This window comes from Lygodium microphyllum, chromosome 8 (assembly GCF_053477565.2).
Source record: "Lygodium microphyllum isolate KBCC chromosome 8, Lygodium_microphyllum_v1.1.10, whole genome shotgun sequence".
Taxonomy (NCBI): domain Eukaryota; kingdom Viridiplantae; phylum Streptophyta; class Polypodiopsida; order Schizaeales; family Lygodiaceae; genus Lygodium; species Lygodium microphyllum.
In genome coordinates this window covers 47,794,759-47,805,082 of record NC_141142.1, presented here as the reverse complement: position 1 = coordinate 47,805,082, position 10,324 = coordinate 47,794,759, and the positions used below count along the sequence as shown (strand labels likewise).

Sequence of the window (10,324 nt, the reverse complement as noted above, 5' to 3'; positions counted from 1 at the left end):
TGGACCCCGTGCAATTTGGGGCTTTTGTAGTTTGGGTTAAATCTATGCAGCATTTGGTCATTTCATGTACATGCAGATTGAATTCCATGCAATTTGGACATCAACACTTGGTAAAATTTGGGGGTTTTGCTGAAATTGCTCTATTTTGGCAAACTTGGCTTGTTCTACGCATGATACAGAAAATGCAGATGTGTGGTTGATGCTTTGAGCACAAAAATTTTGGGGCTTTTGACCATTCGTGTCAAATTTTATGCCCGTGGATACATGTATAACAGAAATTGCAGCTAAAATTTGGGATTTCTCATGTAATGTGATGCATATGCCCTTGGAACAGTAGTTGTCAGTTGTGGAATGTTGTAGCACATGGTTTGGTGCTTTTGAAAATTTAATTACAGATCTGAAATCTGTGCTTCTAAGTGGTCATTTATTGCTGGTTGGTATGTTTGTACCTTGGTCACTTGGGTGATAATTTTGGGCCTGTATTTGCTGTTTTTTGGTCACATTCGGGCTGAGAATTATTACAGTTTGGCAAAAATAGTGCTACAATATCCTGTTGCAAAAGAAGCAGGCAAAGCTGATTAAAACCAAAGGGGCAAAGCCCACAGACATTGAATAGGAAGATTGGGATAAGGTAAATAAGCTTGCATGCTCAACCATCGAGCTATTGATTTCTGATGCCTTGCTGTTTAACATTGAAGGTTTGGATTCTGCATATGCTATATGGACTCAATGGAAAGAACTATATGCATAGAAAAGTGCTGCACGCAAAGTGTATTGGCTGAAAAAGCTTATGGATTTGCGTATGAAAGAGGGTACAACAATGTCTACTCACCTGAGTGAGTTTAACTCTATATTCAGCCAGCTGGTTGCCTTGAAGTTCTTGATTGATGAAGAATTTAAGGCTACGTTCTTGCTTTGCACTCTTCCAGAAAGTTGGGATACATTCAGGACTGCTATGAGTAATTTAAATGCGATTCTTTTGTATGCTGATGTAGAGAGTGCTCTACTCATGGAAGAAATGAATCGGCAGAACAATGCATCTCGTAAGTCTACTAGTGCTTTGCATACTAGGGGCAGATCACTGCAGAAAGGCAAATCTGATAGCAAGGGATGCGGTGAATGTCGTGATTGTGGCAAGAAGGGTCATTTTAAACGTGACTGCTACAAATGGAAGAAAGAGAAAGGAAAGGGCAAGAAGATAGATGATAGCAAGGAAGAGAAGAAGAACAGTTAGCCTACGAAGAGCAGTGTAAAAATTGAAGAGGTGAATGTAGTCACTCATGACAGTGATAGTGGGAGTGACATACTCTTTGTCTCTTCATACTTTGGTGCACATGCTTTACTTGTAGATACAGATGATGGCATGCATACGTGGATTCTCGATCCATGTGTTTCCTTTCATGTCACCCCTCATCGTGAGTGGTTCTTTGTCTTTACAGGGGGTTAACATAGTGTTGTCCATCTTGGGGATAATTATGCATGTGAGATTGCAGGTATTGGCAGTGTGCAGTTACACTTTCAACATGGCTTTGTCTTTACACTTTAGCATGTACAACATATATCTCAGCCCAAGAAGAGCTTGATTTGCACAGGGCAGCTAGATGATGATGGTTTTCATACCACCTTTGGTAATGGAAAATGGAAGATTTGTAAGGGATCTAGAGTGATTGCCAGAGGTTGTAAAACTGATACCTTGTATCCTCTCCATGTATCTAGTGTGAGCGATTAAGTTGTTGCCATGATCGAGTAGCCAAGTGTTTCTTTGTGGCATGAAGCGTGGTCGGGCAAGCCACCTTCATATGCTCATCTGAAAGTGTTTGGCTGCGAGGCTTTTGTGCACATTCGTAAAGAAAAATGCAACAAACTTGAGCCAAAGTCTTGTAAATGCAGTTTCCGAGGATGTGGTGATGAGGGTGAAATGGGGTATAGATTGTGGGATCCCGAGAAAAGGAAAGTAGTACGCTGTAATGATGTTATCTTCCGGGAAGATCGCATGCGGGGGGGGGGGGGGGGGGGGGGGGGGATTTCCCAAGAAGCGCGGTCGGGCAAGCCACCTTCATATGCTCATCTGAAAGTGTTTGGCTGTGAGGCTTCTGTGCACATTCGTAAAGAAAACTGCAACAAACTTGAGCCAAAGTCCTGTAAATGCATTTTCCTAGGATATGGTGACGAGGGTGAAATGGGGTATAGATTGTGGGATCCCGAGAAATGGAAAGTAGTATGTAGCAATGATGTTATCTTCCGGGAAGATCGCTTGCATAAACAACCCGATAAGACTGAGGAGGTTTGTAGGGTTGTATTTCGGGAAGAAATACCTTCTGGACAGCAAAATGTGTCCGCTATAAAGCAGCAAATACCTGCTGTAAATGAACCTGTTAATGAAAAAAAAATGCTGAAAATGATTAGCTAGCTATTGCCCATGATAATGAGCCATTACATGTGCATGAATAGCCATGACAACAAGCTATTAATACTGATTTGCAGGCTGAATTTCCAGGATAGCAAGCTGAAAATGCTCACCAACCAGCAAACAATGATCATTGGGTTAGGAGATCGTCTAGAGCTACTAGACAACCTGATAGATTCATTCGTGGTGAAAATTATGTGGCTGATTATGTCATGTTGATAGACTGTGGTGAACTGTCTTGCTTCAAGGAAGCAACGAATAGATAGGACAGCAAGAAATGGTATAAAGCCATGTTGTTAGAGATGGAAGCTCTTGAGAAAAATGGCACTTGGGACTTGGTGCAGTTGCCTAAAGGGCATAATACACTTCCATGCAAATGGGTTTACAAGATGAAGGTCACTTTTGGTTTCTCACCAAAGTACAAAGTAAGATTGGTTGCAAAGGGGTACAAACAGGAGCATTAGATTGACTTTGATAAGATTCATAGAGATGGATGTATACACTGCATTCTTACATGGTGATCTGCAGGAAGACATTTATGCAGCAACCGGAAGGGTTTGTTGAAAAAGGGAAAGAGAAGATGGTATGTAAACTCAAAAGAAGTTTGTTTGGGCTGAAACAAGCACCAAGAGAATGGTATCATAAGTTTAATACATTTATGCAATCTCAAGGTTTCCATAGAAGTCAAGTGGATCACTACTTGTACACCAAGAAGGCAGTAGATGGTAGCCTGATTATCTTGGTTCTGCATGTTGATGACATGCTGATTGCTGACAGGGATACTCATGCCCTGGACTCACTGAAGCAAAGTCTTGATAGCAGCTTTGACATGAAGGATCTTGGTGATGCAAATCACATTCTTGGCATGCGAATACTCAGAGATAGGTCAAAAAGATTACTCTATCCATCTCAGCAGGAGTATATCTCCAAGGTTTTGCAACGTTTCAATATGGAGGGGGGGAGGGGAACAATTGAGGTTCCATTGCCTCCATATGTGAAACTCAGTGCAAAGGATAGCCCTATATTTGATGATGAGACGGCTAAAATGACCAAGATACCATATGCTTCAGCTGTTGGTAGTTTGATGTATGCTATGGTTACTACATGTCCTTACATTGCCTTTGCAGTGGCAGTGGTTAGCAGATACATGGCAACCCCTGGCAAGAAGCATTGGGAAGCAGTGAAAGGTATTATGAGATACCTCAAAGGCACAAGGGAGCTGTGCATCTACTTTGGGAAGCACAAGGCATTTGTTGTTGGCTTTATGGATGCATACTATGCTGGTCATGCGGATTGGAGGAAGTCCACTTTTGGGTATGTATTTAGTTTTATAAGAGGAGCAGTCTCTTGGATCTCCAGGCTACAAAAGTGTGTTGCATTGTCTACTACAGAGGCAGCTACAGAGGCAGAGTATGTGGCTGCCACTGAGGTATGCAAGGAGGCTTTATGGCTTTCACGTCTAGTGGGAGAGCTTGGTATCACAAAGTTACATGTTCTTCATTGTGATAGTCAGAGTGCTATCACGCTAGCACGGAATCCTGTCTTTCATGCAAAGACAAAGCCCATACAGGTGAAGTACCACTTCATTAGAGATGTACTTGACAGTATTGAGCTTGTCAAAGTACATACAGATGATAATCCTATAGACCTCACAAAGGGTCTTCGAGCAGAGCGGTTTGCTCATTGCTAATAGATGATGGGAGTTGGATAGATATATGTATGTTAGCTTTGTACATACCTAGACTTTGCTGATTCTTTTCTCCTCTTAAGGCACATTGCCTTTAGGTGGGAGGTTGTTGGGAATAAAGGTCCTTGTGCCTTTTAAATGTGCTCAGGTGTGAACACACCCTTAGTACTTGTACTTACACGTAGGTGTGAACACACCCTTAGCACTTGTACTTATACGTATATATATCTATATAAAAACCTAAAGGTACACTTGTCATTGTACCTACAAATGTGCTCACTCTTTGCTATTGTTGTCTCACTCTCTCTATCTCTCCACGAATAAGGAACACCCACTGTCTCGATCTTCGTGCCCTTGCCAGTCTCTACAAAAAGACTATCATGTCTTGCAAATTGTGCATGTGTTTTTCAAAGAGCTTTTATGAAATATATAAATAAATAATTGAAAATATATAAATTATATATATAGTACAAGTTATTCCCCTTACGTTTCTGTTCCCCTTCGAACTTCGTTCTCGTTTCCTTAGGACCCCACGTTCTGGTTTTGCAGTCCTGTTCCATTGCTACTATGAATGGCACACCAATTGCTTTTCCCCCCTCCATATTGAAAAGTTGCAAAATTTTGGATATATATTCTTATTGTGACAGATAAAGAAGACCTTTCGATTTGTCTTTACTCTTGCACACCCACCTTTACTCCTACGCATTCTGCTTGCCCGCATGGAATTGTTTGGGGGGGTGGGAAGCCTTGGATACCTCATCCCACCCCCTTCTCCAGCCATCGCCCCCCCCAAAGCCCTCTTTGGATTTCTTCCAACTGGCATCCCTCTCTTTGATTGTTTGAACTTTGACCCTTCTCTCATCTACAATGCTTCCACACCAATTCAGCAAGCACATACCATTCTCATCTTCCTCTCTTGGATCTTGATTCTTGAATGGACTTGTGATTTGTCATTCTTAAATCTCATCTCCCATCCCCTCTTTCCTGCACCCTATCGAAGCATTTGCCATTCTGAAATCTCATCTCCCATCCCCTCTCTGCGACTCTTACTCTTTCAGCTTTACCCTAACCCTCAGGCCTCTCGAGTCTCCCTCCCTTTCCACTTTTAAGACCTTAGTTGCAAGAGTCAAGACTCAAGCATCTCTCTGTTTCTCTGTCTCTCTCTCTCTCTCTCTCGGGCCTTTTTATCTGTCATTGGCACCATGACTTGTGAGAAGCTATCATTGAGGAAAATGATAGACGCATTCATCTACCACCACATTCGACAAGCTATCATTGAGGTATACATTGCAAATTGCCTTTTAAATTTGTTTAACTTTCTTTCATTATGATAATTGAAATTTGATTTATGCATAACTATCTATCTCCCTATTCTAATATTAAATAATTAAATTCTCTCTAATATCTATGATCTATCTCGATTCTCTCTTTTCCCCCGGGCTGCAAGGTCCCCAACCTCCATCTCTCTTTATTCTTGAATCTTGAAAGTTGAAAGTTGAAAGTTGAAACTTGAAAGGCTCAAGTTTCTACTCTCTCTAACCTCCAAGTTCCAACTTCCAAGTATTGTTAGTAATGAGTATAGTTGTAATTTGTAAATTGTGGTTGTAGGTGGATCCCTCAAATGTGGTGTAAGTTGTTATCGACGATGCATTGAATTGTCAGTGCATGGGCCGTTTGCTTGAGGCCGAGTTCCCTACGATTGTGTGGACTCCATGTGCGAGTCATTGTGTGGACTTGCTCATGGAGGACATTGGGAAGCTCAAGTTGGTGAAGAGGGTGGTCCGCAAAGCTACATCAATTGTCACATTCTTCACGGTAAAGGTAAAGATGCTTGCAATGTATAGTGAGCATAGCACACTGGAGTTGAAAAAGCCTTCTTCAACTCCCTTTGCTTACATGTGGTTATTGTTGGAGCGCTTTTATGAGGTGCGGTCAGACAGTTGTGTCCCCTCTATGGAATGAATGGGATGAGCATGAGACAGAGGAGACCAAAGCCATGCCGCGCTTGTGCCTTAATGAGCAGTTTTGGCAAAAAGTCCATGCTGTTGTCATTGTCGTGCCTTCCTTTTACGGGGTGTTATGTATGAGTGATTGTTACGAGGGGTTTACCATGGGCCTTCTCGTTTACTTCTTTAGAGCAGCATTGGTGGAGGCACGTGCTTGTAAATTGATCATAGAGACATAGCATGTACATCTTTTAGAGATAGCAAAGAGGAGATGGACATGGATGCATAAGCCCATCCATGGTTTTGCCGCATTGGTACATCCGGCCTATAAGTCACCGATGGTCATGGATGATAGAGAGTTCCGTTCGGGCCGGCTTGCTTCTTTGACTTGTGTGGTCTTTGTGGATGACCACAATGCAATGTTGGAGGAGCTAGGATGCTATACGGATCAGAGAGGGCATGTTGTAGTGATCGGGAGGCACGAAGATCGAGACAGTTAGTGTTCGTTTGAAGCAGCGATAGAGATAGAGAGTGAGAGCAGAGCGGAGAGTGTGCACGATTTTTGGGTACAATGACGAGTGCATCACTTTAGGTTTTTAGATAGATATATACATGTAAGTACAAGTGCTAAGGGTGTGTTCACACCTGAGCACATTTAAAAGGCACAAGGGTCTTTATTCCCAACAAACTCCCACCTAAAGGCAATGTGCCTTAAGAGGAGAAAAGAATCAGCTAAGTCGAGGTATGTACAAAGCTGACATACATATATCTATCCAACTCCCATCATATATCGGCAATGAGTAAACCGCTCTGCTGGAAGACCCTTTGTGAGGTTTGCAGGATTATCATCTGTATGTAATTTGACAAGCTCAATGCTCTTGTTGTCAAGTATATCTCTAATGAAGTGGTACTTCACCTGTATGTGCTTTGTCTTTGCATGAAAGACATGATTCTGTACTAGCATGATAGCACTCTGATGATCACAATGGAGAACATGTAACTCTATGATACCAAGCTCTCCCACTAGACGTGAAAGCCATAAAGCCTCCTTACATGCCTCAGTGGCAACCACATACTCTGCCTCTGTAGTAGACAATGCAACACTTTTGTAGCTTGGAGATCCTAGAGACTGCTACTCCTCTGAAAGTAACACATACCCAGAAGTGGACTTCTTGCAATCCGCATGACCAGCATAGTATGCATTCGTAAAACCAACAACAGATGCCTTGTGCTTCCCAAAGCAGATGCACAACTCCTTTGTGCCTTTGAGGTATCTCATAATATCTTTCACTGCTTCCAATGCTTCTTGACAGGGGTTGCCATGTATCTGCTAATCACTCCCATTGCAAAGGCAATGTTAGGACGTGTAGTAACCATAGCATACATCAAATTGCCAATAGCTAAAGCATATGGTATCTTGGCCATTTCAGCCTTCTCATCATTAGATGTAGGGCTGTCCTCTACATTGAGTTTCATATATGAAGGCAATGGAATCGCAATTGTTTTCTACCCCTCCATATTGAAACATTGCAAAACCTTGGAGATATACTCCTGTTGAGATGGATAGAGCAATCCTTTCGAATTATCTCTTGAGTATTCGCATGCCAAGAATGTGATTTGCATTACCAAGATCTTTCATGTCAAAGCTGCCATGAAGACTTTGCTTCAGTGAGTTCAAGGCATGAGTATCCCTGCCAGCATCTCAGCAATCAACATGTCATCAATACACAAAACCAAGATAATCAGGTTGCCATTTGCTACCTTCTTGGTGTAGAAGCAATGATCCACTTGACTTCTATGAAAGCCTTGAGACTGCATGAATGTATCAAACTTATGATACCATTCTCTTGGTGCTTGTTTTAGCCCATACAGACTCCTTTCTCAATGTAGTCATCTTGACTACAGGAGAGAAAATCTCATCAAAGTCAATCCGATGCTCCTGTTTGTATCCCTTTGCAACCAATCTTACTTTGTACTTTGGTGAGAAACCAGAAGTGACCTTCACCTTGTAAACCCATTTGCATGGAAGTGTATTCTGCCCTTTAGGCAATTGCACCAAGTCCCAAGTGCCATTTTTCTCAAGAGATTCCATCTCTAACAACATGGCTTTATACCATTTCTTACTGTCCTATCTCTTCGTTGCTTCCTTGAAGCAAGATGGTTCACCACAGTCTGTCAACATGACATAATCAGCCACATCATTTTCACCACAATCTATCAGGTTGTCTAGTAGCCCTAGACAATCTCCTAACCCAATGATCATTGTTTGCTGGTTGGTGAGTATTTTCAGCTTGCTGTCTTGGGAATTCAGCCTGCAAATCAGCATTAATAGCTTGCTGTCCTGGCTATTCGTGCACATGTAGTGGCTCATTATCATGGGCAATAGCTGGCTGATCATTTTTAGCATTATTTTCTGCATTTACAGGTTTATTTACAGCAAGTATTTGCTGTTGTACAGCGGGCACATTTTGTTGTCCAAAAGGTATTTCCTCCTGAAATACAACTGTTGGGTATTTCACTCACGCCTCACTTACGCCTATGCTCACATCGGAGTATTGGTGATCAATAGGACACTGGGGCACTTTTTACTCTCGGTAGGAGAGGTTTTTTCCCCCAGACTTATGGTATTATTTTGTATGTGCTTATGACACACACTTACGGGCACTTACCGTGTTCGGGTGTGAACACTCTCTTGCAACCCTAAGGTTTAAGGGCTGTACGTTGTACTTTCAGTACACACTCTTTGAGTCTATTGCATTGGGTGTTGTGCTTCACTCTCTATTGTCTATTGTTTTTTATGCTGAGCGTCGATCCTGCCTTCCTCTCTCATATTTGGTATCAGAGCAACATTGGCTTTGATAGCAGAGGTTCCATTCAGCTCAGCTAAGCTCTGTTCAGCTCATCTCCCAGCCACCACGAGTTAGCAGAGGAGCTCGTCAGCCAGGTCGTCCTGCACCCGACAGGTCGACCACAATGTGCCCCGACTCAGCGGCAGCTCCTGCCTTTACCGTGCATGCTTGCGTCAGAGCTGCCCGTCTCCAGCAGCTCCTCGCCTAGCGCCATTGCCCCTGCCCTTCGACGTCAGTCTGAAGTAGCCACGTTGCTCACTAGTTGCTGTACGAACACGTGAAACGTTTGTCTGACCAGCCGTCAAGCTCGCCACACGTTGCCTGCCAACTGAAGCATGCCCCCACGTCACCCGCCAGGTTAGCCGAGCGCCGCCTGAATGCGAAGGCCGGTCTGACATTTGCTGCCTGACAACATGCGATAAGTGCCGCTAACTCCAGCCTCCGACGTCAGCTTGCCCCCCCCCACGCCACCTGCAAATTGTCTGTCAGTCAACATGTGATTTTTGTGGTAAACGTTTTTTTTAAATTTTTTAAATTCAGCAGAAATTTCTGGAAGTAGGGGTTCATACGCAACAGTTACAACATTTAGAATTGTGTTTGGGACACATTGGATGCAAAATTTTTAGGCACATTTTTCAAACAATTTGGGGCTTTTATGGTTTCTGGGAACATTGGCATACACATTGTAGTTATAGTCAACGACAGACTGTTTTGACAAACCCGAGGCAAGGAAATTTTGGGGATTTTGCAAGTACAGTGTTGTTGAACACTGATTGCACGTTGGACTGTGTGCATAAAAGATAGTTTTGACAGAGTGCACCTCTGTACACTAATTGCAGAAAGTTATTCCTTGCAATTTTTGGAAATTTTCAGATTTCCAGTGAAATTCTGCTTCAACATTGCTCTTTTGCATTTTTTGGTAATTGAAAAATCGTGGCAAATCAGGAAGGAGATGTTTTCATCTATGTATCCAAGGAGGACAGATTGGATGGAAATAGCTATTTACTTTGGTCCTTCACGATGAAGAATGTACTTGTGGCTAAAAATCTTTGGGATTATGTCAGTGGAGAAGAAGCTCGATCTAGAGTTGTGGCTCTAGCTACTCCTCCTCCAAGAGGATGTGCACCATGGGCACCTCAGCCTGCTCCACTTCAGCCACTTCCCCAAAGAACAATAGCTCAAAAAGCATGGGATACACGGGATACACAAGCTTTGTCGCTGATTGCATTAGCAGTTCAGCGGTCAATCATTCCCCATATTTGTTCAGCAGCTTCTTCACGAGAAGCTTGGCTAACTTTGGAGTTGATGTTTGCAAGCAAGAATGAGACTCGCATCTCTTTCTTAAAGAAAGAGCTAGAGACATTGAAAATTCAGGACTTGCGAGAGCCACTCATGAATGTTGATGAGTACTATTTGGATGCACAGATGATATCCA

General features: G+C 42.7%; 1 protein-coding gene across 3 annotated transcripts in view; it reads left to right on the top strand.

Annotated features, from left to right (window-relative positions):
• The window catches only part of DCL1 (dicer-like 1), a 119,484-nt gene that overhangs the window by 23,755 nt on the left and 85,405 nt on the right, over positions 1–10,324 (top strand). The gene's annotated exons all lie outside the window — the stretch shown is intronic.